Source organism: Melospiza georgiana, chromosome 5 (assembly GCF_028018845.1).
Source record: "Melospiza georgiana isolate bMelGeo1 chromosome 5, bMelGeo1.pri, whole genome shotgun sequence".
Taxonomy (NCBI): domain Eukaryota; kingdom Metazoa; phylum Chordata; class Aves; order Passeriformes; family Passerellidae; genus Melospiza; species Melospiza georgiana.
In genome coordinates, this window is record NC_080434.1 from 353,828 (window position 1) to 371,889 (window position 18,062).

The window sequence follows — 18,062 nt, forward strand, 5'->3', positions numbered from 1 at the left end:
TAAATAGATAATCTAAATGTAAATAGACAGATACACATACAGTAATCTCTAATTTTCTAGCACCTACCTACCAATATGGGTTCCTGCTCCAGTCTAAAAGAATAACATTTTTAAAATTTAACAAGAGAGGTGTTTTACCAGGTGTTTAAGATATTAACATTCTGGTCATGATTTTTTTACCAAGATAACACAAAAACCTCAATTCTTCAAATACTCTCAGAATAGAGATTTAAGTCATTAATCTATAAGTTTACCCTGTATTTCAGATGATACCATAAAGCTATGGAGAACACCTAGGTAGTTTGTGCAGAAATGAGGAATGTAAGTTTATGTTTTAAATTTCATATAATATACAGGACTAAGACTCTAATTTGCTTCCTTTTTTGTCTTCAGCATTTTCTTCCTTTAATTAGCTTATTCATCTTCCTTGTTACTAATGGATGCAACCCTGATGAGCAGTTTTGTAATTTATAAATGTGGTTTCACTGTGATGCCTTGTTTCTGTGCCTGACTCTTTGTAAACCATCTTCATGGCATCCTAATACTGTAACAAAAGACTACTCATCTATCTAGCACTCACACGACCAATGACATCTCACCAAAAAAAAAAAAAATCCAATACCAAGAGATGCTGAAGATGAAGTGCAACTTGTAAAACATTCAACAGAAAGGAACCTTCAGAACTGTCTTTATCAGTGATCTAAAAGCAGCAATAAAAGTACATCAGCTGAAAAATAATTTTTCTTATTACATGAAATTTGAAATTATTTCTTACTGCACTTTTAAAACTATATTTCAATAACTAAGCAATTTAGTTCTGTGCTTCAAAGTGCAAAAAATTTTGACTTTCTTTTCAGATGTTAGTTGATCTTTTGGAAAGAAACATAACCATTCTGGTTGCAAGCTCCCAAATCACTTAAGATCCCTAGATGAAAAAGAAGTTAATAATATTATCCAAACCTATTTGAAATGTTAAAGATGTAGTATTAATTACAAAATGTTAAAGATGTAGTATTAATTACAAAAAGCAGATCTAAACTCCTAAATCAACCTGGCAACATTTTTCATCAAAAATGGAATCACACACTTTATTACTAGAATAATTTCCACCTTTTCCCTTTCTCCATTTTACTTCTGTTTGCATTTGCTTCTTCCTGAAAATGCATGCAGAAGAACATTCATTGACCAATAGTCATCTTGCTTAGATTTAGCAAAAAAATCCAAATTGAGCTTCCTTCCTGAGAAGGAAGCTCAATCACACAAGAGTTGTTTCCTTATTTAAAAGGGGTTTCAAGTACTTACAAATAATGAAGAAATTTAATATGCAATGATTCAATCATACATTTCTTCCATATTCACTAGCTAAGTTGGCAGCACTGAGAATGTTTTTTTACTTTTTCTTTGAGCAATTAATAGGATGCTACCACATCATGGGTTAAACAACATGAGTGAACTCAACTTCCAGGTGAAAAACAGCCAATCCTTTCAGGTACTGTGGGAAAACTAGAGAGATACAGGTGGTCATCTAGATCTCATTTTTACTGCATTCAACTACCTTCAGCTCTGCACTGGAAATCCTTTGATGTTCTCATGCAGGCAGAGGTTTTGCCTGACTTTCCTCAAATGATTAACGAAAATGAAACGAGACTCACCCTACAGAATATGTGCTCTCCCTGCTGTGAAAAGAAAAAGGAATCAATATAGCTTGATGAAGAGAAGACTGATTGGAACGGAAAAAATGAAGCCTTCCTTTCATACTAAGAAGAGACTGAAGGAGGGAGGAGCCACTGTCAATGCAATTTTATCTTCTAGGATACACGCAAGCACAGTTGGAAGAACGGAAGAAAAAAATAACTGCTCTTGACTGGAACTCTACTGAGCCAGCTTTGTCAACAGACAGCGCGCAGCTGCCTGTCCCTGAGGAAGCCATGGTCAGCAGAATGGAAAACTGACAAATATCAAACACTTGATTGGTTGGAGACTCTTACTCAGAAGTCAGTACTCACTCTAATTCTTGGGAACAGGATATTCAAGGGAGATCAAGTATAGAAAAGAGAGACAGAAAAATGATCTGGAAGCAAAAACAGACTGGAAAACAATCTTTGAAGATGCTAGTGTGAAGACAGCTATAAAAATACAGAAAAATTAGCAGATGTCCTCCAGAAGTCCATTTTAACCTACAAGTGATTCAGTGATTCAGATTTTGTAACTAGTTAGATACCTGTGGATAAGGGGGAAAGCATAATAAATGAGCCATGAGAAAGACTGACATGATTCAATCAGTATGACTGTAAAAAAAAAAAAAAAAGTGTAAAGAAAATAAGAAAAACACCAAAAAAACCCCCAAAAACCAAGAAAAAAACAACTCAGTAAAAGCGACATAGCTGTGGCTCAAGAAATAACAATTTTTTCAGTAAACAAAGAACTGGGAAAGTAGCCAAACATTCGCTCTTCAAATTGGCAAAAGTAAGCTAATTCTCTGGGTATTTTGGGAAGGCAGCTACCACATCAGCAGAAAACACCTTTGCATATCCTAGTAACTATCTGTGACTGTCAAAAAGCAAGAAGCAACTCTTACTGAGAACAATCCAGGAAATTAATGAAATTTCCAGGGTCAGCAAAACTCCTCAGCAACACAAAAACAACAGAGGGGAAAATATTTTTTTCAATAGTTTGCTTTTACGACCATAGCACAGTTTTCTTATAAACAAATAGGAGCCCCTCCTTTAGATAAAATCTGCCAGATTTTAAAGAGTTTCCTTTAGATAAAATCTGCCAGATTAATATTCCATGTTTGTTATTCTTCAGTACTAATTTGGCTCCTGTAGGCTCACCAGCAATTAAACCGTTCCTATCCGCTCTCACCAGAATCCCAACATGAATGAATAATCAACTTTGAGAGACAAGCTGCAGGAAGCATGGTGGAACCAGAATGTTCCATTTGACCAACCATCCACTCACTTTTGGATCAATGAATCAAACCTGATCAGAAATGCTCACACTAGATCCTGTCTAAAGTTAGAGTTCGTAAAAATCCAAATCAGTGTACTGAAATTTACCCTTAATATTTCTTCTAAGGAATCTTTTCTACAAAAAGTCTGCAGATTTCGTATTTCTGATCAACCAACCTACTGAGCGATGACAATAGAGCCTGAAAATAGTTTCTAATACTTATAGAAAATTCCTCATGCGTCAATGCATTTTTCTTCAGCAACAGTAATTTTTGGTGGACATATCCTACATCTTGGTACATTGTTTTTTTCTTTATACAAACTTCTGGTGACGCAGTTTTTGCAGACTTTCAGCTTTTAGGTATCAATGGACTTAGGACCTTTATTTAAGATTCTAGAGCCATTTCATGCCGAACTCTATCTCCGTGGAAAGTTAATTCCTCACTAGCTTCAGCCTATCAATGAGGTATAGCTATAAAGCTATATAGATATTCCTTTAGAGAAAATGACCTCATAATTGCCTAAGACTACCCATTCCTACCATTCCTTATGCTAAAGCAACAGGGAACCTGGCATTCCTAGGTTTCAAAGCTTTCCATTCCTTGCAACATAATTACTGCATTGAAAATACTAAATGCATAAAATTGTTTTCTTGAATTATTTTCCTTAGTCATCTGAAATAGAGGAAATACAGATCAAGCACAGGAAATACACATATTGGGAATTGGCTGTCATATAAACTGAGCTTTTGATGACCACCAGTGAAGCAGGCCTATGAAAATAAGTAGCAACAACTAAATACTTAATGATTTAGGGGGTATTGTTTAGTAGAAGTCGGTCAACAAATCAGGATCCTTTCAAAAGATATTTTTTAACAGAGGAAAATGAGGTTAAACGTAAAAACTTCACATATCTGTTTCAACTCTGTCTCAAAGAATAAATACTTTATAATGAAATGTAAAATGGAAAATAAAAACTTTGTTTCAGAAAATATTTGTACTAGTGCACCTAAACATTTTGCAAAAGACATTTTCAATGGATTAGCGATCATATCACATAATGATATTTTTCTGAACTGATTAATGTATTATCTGACTGAATGCAGTAATTATGAGCCTCTTTTTGTTCAATATTTTCATTAAAAACTTCAGAGAATTGCTATACAGCATCATTTATTCACAAAACCACCACTGAAGATTAGGAAATGGTACTCACAGAATTTTAAAATTCCTGGAATTATGAATACTAAAATAATCATACAGCAATTTTTATTTCAAAATGCGCAAGCTGATTCTCAGAAAGAAACCGATAATAAAAAGTCTGTTCTCAAGTGGGAAAAATATTTTAGGAATCTTCAAGGGAACAAGGAAACATGAGGCTGGTGATGGACAGGAGGAAAAAAAGGTAAGTACAGCCAAGAGAGTCTAGCTCAGACAGAACAGGGACCATTTCCAGAATTCATGGTCAGAAGCACCATAGTGCAAAGGAGGGCAGTAACACTATTTCTACACCTCAGGGAAGACAGAACTTCAAACACTGCATTTCTAGTACTTCACAGAGAATAATAAAAAAGAAGAAAAACTACTGGGCAGACAAAAACATAGCCATCTCTGGCTTTTTTAAATGAGTATTAAGACTCAACCACTAATGCCCACATATTCTAGCTAGTGATTCCAAGCAACTGCCCTACTCTCTCTTTAAATTCCCTGGAAGGACTTCACCTTCAATGCTCCTCACTAGAAACTGCTAGTAGGAAGTAGGAAGGCACTGCACAGCTCCTTGCTGGGCTGTCTGACAGAGCACGATCCTCATCACACCTTCCCAATGTATGCACAGCTTGCCTTGAGGCCTGTCAAAACGGTGTAGACTGAAGCCTCAACCCCTGTAACCAGGCACGAGCTCAGGAGCAAACTGTGCCCGCCTCCACATCTGTACCCCAAGCACACATTCACCAGCATCAGTAGCTTCCTTCTGTTTTCACTGGGTCATATTGGGAAAACACAAGAAAGCATTTACAATAAGCACTACAAACATGCACAGTACAAAGAGAAATGGGAGACCAAAAGTATTGTTTTTCCCTGATGCCTACAATGCCATTCATTGTAAGAAAGGAAATACAGTACTGTAAGAGTGAAAAATTATGTGTACAACAGGGATGGAAATGGCCACATCGTCTTCAGGATCCTATGACTGGGTAAGAGATTTTGTTTATTTATTCAAAAATACTAGAAAAAAAAAGTGGTGATCATACCCTTTTTGACTTAAAAGTCCTAAAATGCAATTAATGTGTCTACATGATCTAAAGATCTTTTTTATTTTTTCCCTTCAGGGATAGAATTACTTCTTCGTTTTAGAACAGTAGGCATAGCTTTTGTAGTTACTAAACATTTCAACCCAAAATTTTAGTGATGTTATGATCTTCTAAATTAAGTAAAATCTATGCATGCTATGTTATGCTAGAATAATTTTGATATATCAAGATTGAAATCAAGCATTTATAATAGATAAATCAATCTAGCAGAAAAAAAAATCAGAGCAACCACCATAATTCATAATAAGTTTCCCTTCGAGAGCTTAGATTGATCTTCTTGTTTATGTGCAAAACATGTCATTTTATCATACAGGCTTTTAAATTTCAGGCAGACCAAAAAAATGGAAACTGCTGTATTCCCTCGAGCCCCCTGTACAGAAAGATATTTCACCTAGTGAATACAAAAATCTTTCAGCTGGCTCTGTATTCCTTGCTGTTTTTTGCTGGAGTGGAGCTGAATTCCTCAATAGTAGGTTGCATGGGCAAATGTTTCAGATTTGTGCCCCAACCAGTGTTGATAACAGAGGCATGTTTTCCATTGCTCAGCAGCACCTGCAGAAAGCCAACGCCTTCTGTGCTTCCCATCCCGCCCCACCAGCGAGAGACTGGGGGCGCTGGGAGGGGGCACAGCCGGGGCAGCGACTGCAGCTGCCCCAGGGACATTCACACCCTGTGGCTTCGTGCTCTGTGCGTGAAGCAGAGAGGGAGGAGGAACAAAAGAGACCTTCAGGGTGATGGACATTGTCTTCCCAAGCTACCATTACACGGCGCTCTGAGCTTGGGCAGACGGCAGGACACCTGCCTGTCCATGTGAAGGCAGTGAATGAATTCCTTGCCTTGCTTGGGTCGTTCCTGCAGCTTTTGCTTTACCTACCAAACTGTTTTTATTTGAACCAACATATTTTTTCTTCTATTACCCTTCTGATTCTCACCCCCTCCCTTCCTTCAGTGGGTGACAGACTGAGCAAGAGGCTGTGTAGAGTTTGGCTGCTGGCTGGGGTTAAACCCTGACAGAGGTGAAGTCTCTGCATTATACCTAGTGTAGGAGAATGGGAAGTACTGCAATTTAAGATTAAATCCATTTAATGATGATTAGCAGTTTTCTTGAGCAAGACCAACTTCTCTGAATTAATATGGATAAAAATTTAAAATAAAAAAAAGTTTATACATTTTGTGCTTAAAGGAGACATTTATTGCATCCTTTAGTTTTGAATATCTTGGATTATGAAGCACCTATTGCCAAAAGAAAATGAAATACAATTCTACTTTACCTTATTAGAAACTACTACTGAAATACTATTTCTGAAGCACTGACAAAATTAGTTAGGAAGTAACTTCTATCTCTGCTTTGTGTTTTATGCATTCAGCCCATAAAGAGTGAGTCATTCTTGCCTTAAAAGTCAAGTTTCTGGGACATCATCTCATGAGATCCACAGAAAATGTTTTCAAGGCAATATGGCACATATACAGCTAAAACCGGGGCCTACGTCCTAGAAAGGGAATGAATTTAATATTGCTGTTTAAATTTCTAGGTCAGGTGTATCAGCATACTGGGTATTAGACTCCCTGGAAACTCAGTTCTCTGTAAAGATAAAGAAAAAAATTTCATCTGAGAATTTATCTTTTTGGAGTTTGAATTTTTTTACTCTTTTCATAATAAGGTAGATTCTTGCAGATGTAAAAATTTTTATGTATAAAAATATATTTAGAGTTGCTTTATATTTGTTGGTAAATATTTCCTGCTGCAACATTATTCACTATGGTATTTGTTTGAATAACTTATCCCATTACTTCTACAAGACTGCTAATAGAACCTTGCAATAGAAAAGAGCTGAAAGGTATTAAAGGCACCTACAGCTTATGATGATTCGGAATAAACAGAAGAATCAAGTCCCTCACCATACTATTATTACATTTGAACAAATATCTTTATGTCCTGTCCTTTTTCTAGAAGTTATTTCAAGACCAAGTGGAAAAAAGTGTAGATGCCATTAGGTATTGAGGCTATATCCTAAAACATGCACACAAACTCAGCTAACAGTGAAAGCACCAGGGCACTGTGCAGTCCTAGCGAAAGGCATATTTCACTTATTCAAGCTGCAAGTTCAGCAATATGTAGAATAACAACGAAGAGAATGAAATTCCATGATCAGACATCACTGTGGATACAACCCTTGTATGGCATTTATGTGGTCCCTGCCAATTCAAACAGAGAAAGAAAAAAATTATTGTTTCTGAGTAGAAAAGAGAGAAACCACCATTGGTTTCTGCCAAGCTGCCTAATTCTACCCATAGCATCACACATCGGAAAAATCTTCAACAAAGCATTTTCTACGCTCCACAATTTAAAATACACTTCAGCTGTATTTCAGCTATTGTGCATCAAACGAGTTACATATGCTGAACAAAAAGAGAAAAGAGGAAAAAACCATCATCTAATATCAGCATACCAAGGAACTTAATTTTCAACAAATAAACACTATACCTAAGGAAACACTATAACTAAGAAAAGAACCAAGCTCTTTCTATGCAAGAGCAGCAAATTATGAAGGAATGCCTGAATTTGAAATCAATATAGAAGAGTGTTCTGAGATCATTCCCTTCAGTCAATACTGTACTTATAACACACTGACAATTGTTTTTTGACCCGTTTGTGTGCTTTTGGTGTTCCTGCTTTTTTTCCCGTGTGTAACTGCATTTCAGTAAAATATACTTTTATCCACCTGCCTGTATAAACATTCAGAAAGCAGAAATATGGTACACATTCAGAAGCCTCTAATAGCAGTATTTTACTACCAAATATAGCTTTTTTGAGTTTATGATTCAGGAGGACAATGACATGAATAGAAGTACTCAAAAGGGAGCTGTTAAAACTGTTATCACAGTTTTAATAAGTATAAAAGTCATTTTTCATATGTGATCAGCTGGTTTAAACAAAAAGTGCATTCAAATAAAAATTTCTGAAGTTTATTAGCTTAAAAGATGTGTATTTTTCTCTTATACAAATTCCAAATTGACATAAGTATCTCAAAAGCATGACTACAGTAGTGTAACTCGGGACAAATCACCACCTTACGCTTTTCAAAAACTGCTCCTTTTAGGCATTTTTTCTGAGCTTAGAGCTAATGAGTTGTTGCCATTTGAAAAGAAGACAAATTATCAATATTTTATACAATAATTATTATAACACCTTAAAATATCACCAAAGTGTTGCAAGAAGTAATTAGCTTTGTATTTTAATATATATGACCTTAAAATAAATTTTTTAAAGTTTCTAAGTGCATCACCTGAAAGTATAGCCTACACTGATAAAAGCTGCAATTCTCCACACTGTTCAAGAATGTTGCATCAACTACCAGATAAAACTAAAAGTTTCCTGCTGATCCAGGAATAATTAGAAATAATTTGGTTGGACAAGCCCAGAATCAGGCTCAATACATATTTATAACAGGAGAACAGAAAGATTCTTAAGGTCCTAAACACATCACGCCCACTCCAATTCCTCCTTATGTAATTGTTCTGATCACTTATAATCTGGACAAGAATTTCCACTTATTATCAGAAAAACAAGACACAATGAAAACCAGGAGGCAAGGAGAAGAATGGGAGAGAACAATGTGTCCAAAATTAGTTAATTGCTTGTCACATTTGATTTAGGATATATCTAACCCTAACAAGGTCTGCCAGCCATGAATATAGTCTAAAATGGTCTGGAAATGAAAATCTAATCTCCATCTGCAGCTTTATTTTAGACACATCAGCATTCCTGTTTTGCATGAAAACTTCCAAATGTAATGACCAGGCCTCTCCAAAGTGTGTGCACAAGCTTTAATAAATCCCATTTACTCAAAACAAACAACAAAAAGGGGTTTCAGCAAGGAGTTAATTAATTTTTTTTTATCATATAGGAATGTATTCACCAGAGAACACATTTACCTCACCAAACACAGCTAAAACCTGATAAAATCTCTACTAAGACAAAATTGATTCCATTATTACTTGATCTGTTTCCAAAATGCGCATTATGTCAGAATTATCCTGGATATAAAGAAATTCATTAAAAAAAAAAAAAAACCACAAGAGCATTCTGATAACTCTCACTTAAAATTATCTACTCTTCAATATGAAAAGATACACAACCAATCCATTGCAGAAAAACTGGATAGAAACTTGAATACTCGTGGACAAGTTTTTAAAAGCAATTCATTAAACCAGCTTTTGTTGATGAAGTGTTCTAGTCTACAGAGATTTTGATAACGCCTTTCTGAAAAGGAAACAAGAGTGCTTTATGCTGTCTGAAATAGGTGAATGGGGGAGTAGGGGAGGGGACAAAAAAAAGGGAATTTTACACTAAATTCTATATGTGCTGTTGCACTAATAACCTCTGCTCCTTATTTCAAAGGAGAAATCTGTTGACAAATTTTTGTTCTTTGAGAAAACCCTTCAACAGCAGCACAATCGTCCCTGTGAAGCTCAGTGAAATACACTGTCACATCTTTTGAAAGTCATTTTGGAATATCTGGAACAGCTTTCCTTCATTAAACTACTTCTTTAAAGAATTTAGCATCTGCAGTTCAACTCTGTAAGATTCAAAGCAGGAAGTTGGTTTACTTTTAATTAAACAGCATTGTGAATTAATTTTCTTAAATAAATGTGCAAATAGGCACCTAGTATCTGAATCACTGAAGAATTGTGAGAGAGAGCAGCTTTTAGCCATACAGATTGCTGGGGGTTTTTGACTTTGTTTTCAGTTGGGTTTGTTTTCTGGGTTTTTTATTGTTTGGTTTGTTTTTTTTTTTTTTTTTTTGTTTTTTAAATAATAACTTGGAAACCTAATAAACCTGATTAAGAAATAGGTGCTTATTTTCAACTGAAACATTATCCAGAATGAGATTGTTTTTCATGTCTGATTAATGAACTTCAGAATTTCAAGCAGTACTTTCAAGAAGAGCACCATTCATTTTCCTGTTACACATTGCAAATGTTTCTTCTTCCCATCTAAGTCTCTGCAAGAAAACTTCAAAGAGAGACTTGAAAACCAGTGCATTTCGTACTAGCCATATTACTAATTCTTTACTTGAATTATTGTGTTGCTTTGTATCTGACAGCCTAATTACCTGCCATTAGTTATGACAAACTCTTTAATTTATGCTCCATTTTCATCCTGCTAATACTTCAGACAGATGCACAAAATTTTATGATGCTATACACCAGGTGCTGCATAAAGGAAAATGAAGAAGTTTTTTCTTCCACCTTGTCCTTAACGCAACTTGTAGTTCCAAACAGAAACATGAAATGGTATTGAGCAGCATTTTACCCCACAATGTTCTTATGACCACAGTTTAAAAAATAACCACCACAGTCACATGAAACTGTGGTCAAAAATGGGAGTGCCTAGCTAGTTATGACATATAGCAACACATTAAACGCTTGAAGAGGGACATATTAGTCCTCCTTGCAAAATCACAAACTTTCCATAGACAGAACCACAGATCTTGCGCAGGGTCTCCCTTTAAGCATTAGGCTCACATCACAAGTTCTAAAATATCTGAAAAAAATGTATGTATTCAAAGAGCTTCTGAAAGATGTCAAAGACTAAAATCCTCCTTATTAAACAACTAATAATTTTTCTGTTATCAATTTCAGCATTTCCACTGTCTAATTACAAACCACTGATCTTAAAAAGCTTTGAAACTTTAGTGCCATGAAGAATTACAAAGAATTAACCAACACAATGAAAAATTGCGTTATTTGCATTTTTTCCCCCTTGATTAAACAACTACTTTAAGGAAAAAAAGTTTAAAATTTAACATCTGCAGTTCAATTTTCACTTAAAGCCACTGAAGTGGCTTGGCACTTTCTATTAACAAATCAGTCATTTTCTTCTACTTTGCAAATAACCAATACTCATTGAAATTCACTAGATGAATTAGAAACACAACACACAAATAAAAAAAGGAATTAAACAGGCTAACATACAAACCTGTTACTTATGAAAAAAGGCAGGAAGCTATATGTAGACTGACACATTTAGCCAAAAGGAAAGTACACAAAACAGCTCTATTTACAACTTTAAAATGTCAAATATGACAAAAAAAATTTCCCTGAGAAGTAGTTCAATATGAAGCTAATGAGTACTGGAGCACCACTCAAAATAACTTATTTCATCAGCCTAAATTGTCCATATGACAAATGTGAGTTTACCAGTGCCAAAAAGATTAATAAGACAAGAGCACAATTGGCTACAGGAGAATTCTTGGCTTATCATAAAACAGTGGATAGAAAATCCAAGTCTAGCATATTCATATTTTTGCAGAATCACACAAATTTTATCCTAACACAACCAAAATGGAATAATTTTCAAATTAATGATGCTAATTGATGGTCTGGAAGATAATAAAGCATATGTAGTCTTAACACAGAGGAAAACTTGGGTGGAAAAAAAAGAGATTCAAAGGATACACACTCATAAAATTCTTCGCAATTCAATTTATATTATTTTCCAGCTCATATATTTTATATATTTAAGACTTGGTCTTGCATCTATCTATTGTTAGCCCTTTTCCTTTAACTTTTCTATCTTTTATAATGTTATGTCCTCAGTTTTATCTGATTTTTCTTAATTAATTTTCTGTGTGAAAGCATCTAAGGATGTAACTGGCATTTTGAATCGAACAAAAACAAACAAACAAACAAAAAAAAAAAACCAGCACACCACCAATCAGTAATTGGTCACACTCTTAGCAACCAAATAGAAAAAAATAATAGGGGAAATAGTCTGTTGCCTACCACCTCTGCTCCAAAAAGAGATGCTCAACAGTGTCAATGCGGATAATGAGATCATAGGTAAGTTGGGTGCTAGTAAAGCACTCGGCCTGTGTAGCATTCACCCAAGGTGCCACATGGAGCTGCTGGCAATACTCTGCAATGCCTCTGCAAAAACTGAGGCAGCAGGACATCCTCAGGCCCTCAGTGCAGCATCCATCTGCAAGGAGGAGAAACTTCTCTGCAAAGCCATTCGAGGGACCACAGGCCACGGATCCCGACTGCCGCTCCTGGCAACCCCTGTGCAGTACAGCGTGATGCCAGCGGGAAGGCTGGCAAACACGGTCTGGTGGAAAGAGCAGCACCACTCCTCAGGCTGCGCTCAGCCAAATCCAACGAGCGCGACCACCTTCAGAGCTGTGACTGCAAGGCAACGCAGCTGCAGAAATCAACCCAAGCCATGCCCACATAACCATGAACTCAGATTTAGCAGCAAATGAAGGAAAGGATTCTAAGGGTCATTAGTAATATTTCTGTGAAATTATCAGCCCAATGAATAATAACAGCCACAATAAACCAATAAAATGATGGGAATGATTTAGGAAGGACATTGAAAACGTAGTGTCAACACTTCAGAAAACCTTAATTAATGTTTCTCTCCAGCCTGTTGTTTGCCTAGGATTTGCTGCATGAATTTAAAACAACAGCTGTTCTAAAGAAATAATGAGATATATCCATACTAGGTTATTTAGGCTGACTCTAGAAATGGAATTATAAATTCAAAAATTCACATTCATCAGAGCAGTAAAAAAAAAGTCAGCTCTAAAACACTTAGTTATTCTCAATACCTCTCCTTCTTCCTTTGAAGTAACTTTCTTCTTGTTATTAATATTACTCAGTTTTACATTAAAGAAAAAAAAAAGAAGGGGGAAATTGTCCAATTTCTGATAATGGATATTTTAACTAATACAAAATTGCAAGTATTACAGTATCAGATATCTTCAGGGGAAAATAACTGACTTGATTTAATATGCCCAAAGAAATAATTTCCTTTAGTAAAAAGATGAAGTCAAATATCGTAACTGCTACCTAATTTTCTGAAATATCTAAGTCATTTAAGGAAAGTACTATTGTGATAAGTGAGATGAGTGCTGCTATTCTGGGGAGAAAGAGATAAAAATCACTGTGTATGGAATAAGACTGTTGAATATAGTGGATTAGTACAGTGGATTAGTTATTACCGGATGAAAGAAGCTAAAAAGCAACTCTTACTAACAACCAATATAAGAATAACTAACATTCTTTAATTTTGTGCTAGAGTAATCCTATTATTTTATTTTACACAGATTTCTAGAGGTAAATATTAATGTACAAAATTGATGATGAGGAGACAAACTTGCAAAGGAAAAAGGTTTAAGATAGATAGATACAAACTTAAATATCACAATAATACTGAAATATTTTATGGGAAGACTTTTTTAGTTAATACCCAAATTTAAGCCCCTCTATCTTCAACTAAAAATTGCTCACACCTTTTAACATAACCTCAACCTGACACTTTAGTTTTATCATATTCCAGCATACCAGTTCTCTAACAGTCCAATACTCTTTAAAGAACCCAATAGTATCTAAAAAACCAGACTCCTGCAAAGATTTGCAAAGTCTTAAATTGCATTTGTTTTCTGTACTTTCATTTCAATGCATGTGTAGAGAATCATTGCTCAAATCAACACAACTAGTTAAATTCTAAAGTTTACCATTAATATATTATATCCCTTTGTTTTGTGTTTCTCAAATAGTCTTAATATACATCAGAATATGAGGTCCTTCTCATTCTATAGGTAACAATTTATTTCCATTTCTCCGTCAGACAATAGTTATCATTGCATAAAATATGGAGATCTAAGTCAACTAAGAACTACCAAGAAATTCTCCCTTATCCATGCATTCAGAAAATTCTTCGAAAATTGTAGTGGACTGTATCCATAGAGCTCCTTTTATAAATACTAGAATTTTCCCTGATCTATTTTTTTCATTATGCCACTAATCCTATGCTTTTTTTCTAATTTGTCCTAACACGTTTAACATTCTAAAGGAAGTAATTTAAAATCTATTACTCTAATAGTTAGAAATTCCTGTAAGCAGATTCCCATAACTTTGCTGTTTCCTACCTCAGTTCTTCCCGAGGGTTCAAACTCCATATCAATTGTCAACTTATTGCAGGAGTTCCATACTGTTGTCTCCTTATCAGAAAAATTTCCTATCTTCGTGGTGTTTTCTCGTGGTCACCTCCTCAGAGCACTGACTCTGTATTCTTCACAAAGCAGCCACTGACTCCAGTTCCCCTCTCACCCAGCCACCCCACTCTTTTCCAGCATCTTCTCCTGATTGCTCACAGCTGTGGCCTGTTGAAGTCAGGCCTGCTCCCAATCTTTGATAACTGGCCCAGCTGCAACTCCTTAGGGGTGAGATTACTGTCTACACTATCTTTATTTCCCTATAGTCTATCCCCCTACATATACCCATTTAAAAGTTATCCATAACATCTGTCCCTTTCTCATCCCCAATGCAAAGACAGCTTCAAATAAGAGGTTTTATGTGATGCTTTCTACCTTCTCTATCCATTGCTATGTTGCTTAAGAGTTCTTAAGTAAAGAGTAAGCTTTTGCTACAGCTGATTTTGTTGATTTTGTCTCCTGTCAACAGATTTTCTAGGACAATGTGATTTAAAGGCAGACTGACAAAGAAGATGGATGCAAAAATATCACTGTATGTTTCTCGTACAGTGTTATCTTTCAGAGGCTTTGCCTTCTTGAATGTACATTGCTCCTACAGGGTCTGAAAGATGTTCTACTCCTGATACAATCTAAAAAACTAAAAGGATTTATCATCAGCTTTCATAATTTCTCTTTCTAAAATATGTATCATCACCACCAGTTCCCCTACACTTAAATTTCCTATATCCTCTGTACTTTGGCATTACAATTCTCTCCACTCTTCCTCCTGCTAAACTTCTATCAGTTCAGTCATTATCCTCAGAAAAAGACAGTATTCCTCTTCCCTCTTTGATTTTGTCAATTCAACTGAAACAGTTTTGTCTCTCACTTTTTTCTCTGTCACCAGCATGATTGGGACTTTCACTCTCCTGGCTGCTCCTTGTCATTTCAAAGTTTAATTTTGTCACTGCCTATCAAGAAGAAAGAGAACTTGGGTATGGTTTAATGTCTAAAACATTATCCTCAGCCTCTTGTTGTTTCATATGTATTATTTCCTACTGAATTTGTTAAGCCCTATAAATAACCATGTAAATTAATCTGAATATAATTTAATTCAATTTACTTCAGAAATAAATCTCTTTCCTTTGGCTTTTGATGATGATTATAATCACTTCAGGAGCTCCTGCAGCTTCAGAAGTTACATTAATGTTTATTGTGTGTGAACTTCTCAGTCCTGCCCTTTCCTACCTGGCACACACTAAGGCTCTGCCATTCCATCCAGTATTATGAACATTTTCACACAACCACCACCAGTCTGTCTGCATCTGCCCACTATATTCCCATCCTCTAGAACTGCTCCTCACCTTCTCTTGAGTCCAGACAATTCATGGCCCTTTGGTCCTGCACATAATTTTGTGACAGGTTACCATCTGAAGAACCTTATGAAGCCTGACACATAACAACATGTAAGCAGTTTCATCCCATTCTATATGTTGCAATATTTGTCTGAACCATTTAGCAAAGTAAAAATATACAAATTAAATTCTATAAAAGTATGACAGTTTAGATTCCCTATAACAGCAATATTTAAACCCAATACAATATGTACAATGTATTTCTAAATTCAACATTTACTAAAATAACACCATAAAATATGACAAATGAAAGACCTTAAAAGAATGTATCTTTTCAAGAAGTTAGTAAAGTCTCCCTGGAATTAACATGATTTTGGAACATTACAGATTTCAGAAATAACTTTTTGGACTCTGCTTTTCAGCCATGTCTTTGTACTATCCGTTTATTATTAGCACTAAGACCTCCAGAGCATTCTTCTGGCATCCTCTCATATTCCAGAAAATACAATGCAGAACTCAAGATATATGTAGAATCCTACCCCAATATAACTCCCCTTCTGAAATAACGCATATATATGAAGATACTTGTAGTTAAATAGCAATATATCTCCCAGTTTCAACAAAACTTTTCACAATGGTCTGAAATTAAATGTCCTGCATAGCAATAATTAAACTTCTATAGGGTTTAACTGATGCATAGGCTGATCTTGGGCTTCTCTCTTGCATCAGCAGACATGATAACCAGTATCAGCTTATTTTCTTTTAATCTTTACTTTCCCCTCCTTCTTGGACAGAATGCAGAGAGGTATCAAATAAATTTTCTTTTACATTGTATTTAATATATTTCAGGCATGTTTACTTTGTAGGCAAAGAGGAAGTTCAAAGATAATTTTTCTCTTAATTCAGAATACATTCAGTCCTTCAAATCACAAAATTCTCAAATATTAAAAATTATGTTTGAAGTAGGTTCTTCTCTGTCAAGTTTTACCTCAATGCGCATTATATCTGGAATTAGTAGCCTTTCAAAATTCAAAATGAAGTGGGGAAAAAAACCCCCACAATCTTATGTAACATTTTGTTATGTGAAAGCTGCTGAAATAGAAGTAATTATAATAAAAATCAAATAATACAGGAAGAAGAAGCCAACAATTCAACAATTTATAGCAAATTCAAGCATTCTCTGTTTTTAGCTTCTCTGTATTTTATAACTTGTTTAGCCAAATGAAAATAAAATGTGCTAAATAATACATAAATTTCTGAATTCTTCAAAACAGCACGACCACTGTATGGAGATTCTAAGTCATGAATGAGTCTTGGCTGGCTAATGGAGAACAAAGGATTCAGCTTTATCAATGACAATTACCTGAGGTGTGTCCAAGTAGTTATAAAAGCATAAGTGGTTATAACAAATAACAAATAGTTACATATGCAGTATGAAAATATTTTGACTTAAATAATTTGGTGACTTTTTTATTTCAGTCGTTTAAATAGCAATATTTTATATAACATTCTAACTTTATTCCAATTAGATGGTGAATGTTGCAAAGATACTAAAAAAAGAAGAAAAAAAAAGTGGAACAGCAGTTTAACAATTCCAAAGTTGTGAAAACATTTTAAGGCTTCTCAAATACCTGATGAAGAATTGAACATGAAATTGGGAAAAAGGTGCTGGCAAATTTCAGGAATGTGTTGGCTATAAAGCAGTGGCAAGTAATTTATCCACAACGATGAAATAAAGCTCTACTCTGACAGTGAATTTGGGAGTAATTAGAGAGAAATTAATCAGCACTCTGGGACACATTAATGAACCACATACTCAGTTTTGATCTTAAAGTTGTACTCCTTAGTATTACTTTTATCCTTGAACTGCAAGAGAAACATCAATGAAAGAGGATGAATTCTGGGGTCTGGGTTATATTGAAATATCAAGATAGTTCAGGCTAGTTAAAGGAATTATCAAAAAAACTCCTAGCAACCAAGCATACAAACAAAAAAACCCTGCAAACCAAACAGAGACCACACCCCCAAAAAATCCACTCCAACAGAGCAAAACATACAAAACTTCTAGGCTTTTTAAATTAGAAAATGTGTTCACTTGTATATCTGGAACTGGTAACTCGAAGAAGATTTTACCATACTGTAATGTACATAAATAAAAATTTGACATAAAAACTATGCAGCAGAGAAATGGGATTTTTTCAATCTTCTCACCAACCAACTACAAGAGCTAGAATTTATTAATTTTTATGTTTCTCCACCATAAGCCTTTCAAAAGAAAAGTTAACTTTAAGTAAACAACATCCCTTATAGAAAGAGCTGTTACTTTTACTTTGCATATATGAAAAAAATTCCCTAAAACCAACCTGCATATGCATATTTACAGAAACAGTAAAGTTCTGATGATAAGATTATGCACAATTGAAAGTCCTGTGGGAAATGTGGGGTTTTTTTTCCAGTGGTTTCT

At 35.0% G+C, this 18,062-nt stretch overlaps 1 protein-coding gene across 1 annotated transcript in view; it reads right to left on the reverse strand.

Annotated features, from left to right (window-relative positions):
- The window catches only part of SGCZ (sarcoglycan zeta), a 374,092-nt gene that overhangs the window by 167,204 nt on the left and 188,826 nt on the right, over positions 1–18,062 (reverse strand). The gene's annotated exons all lie outside the window — the stretch shown is intronic.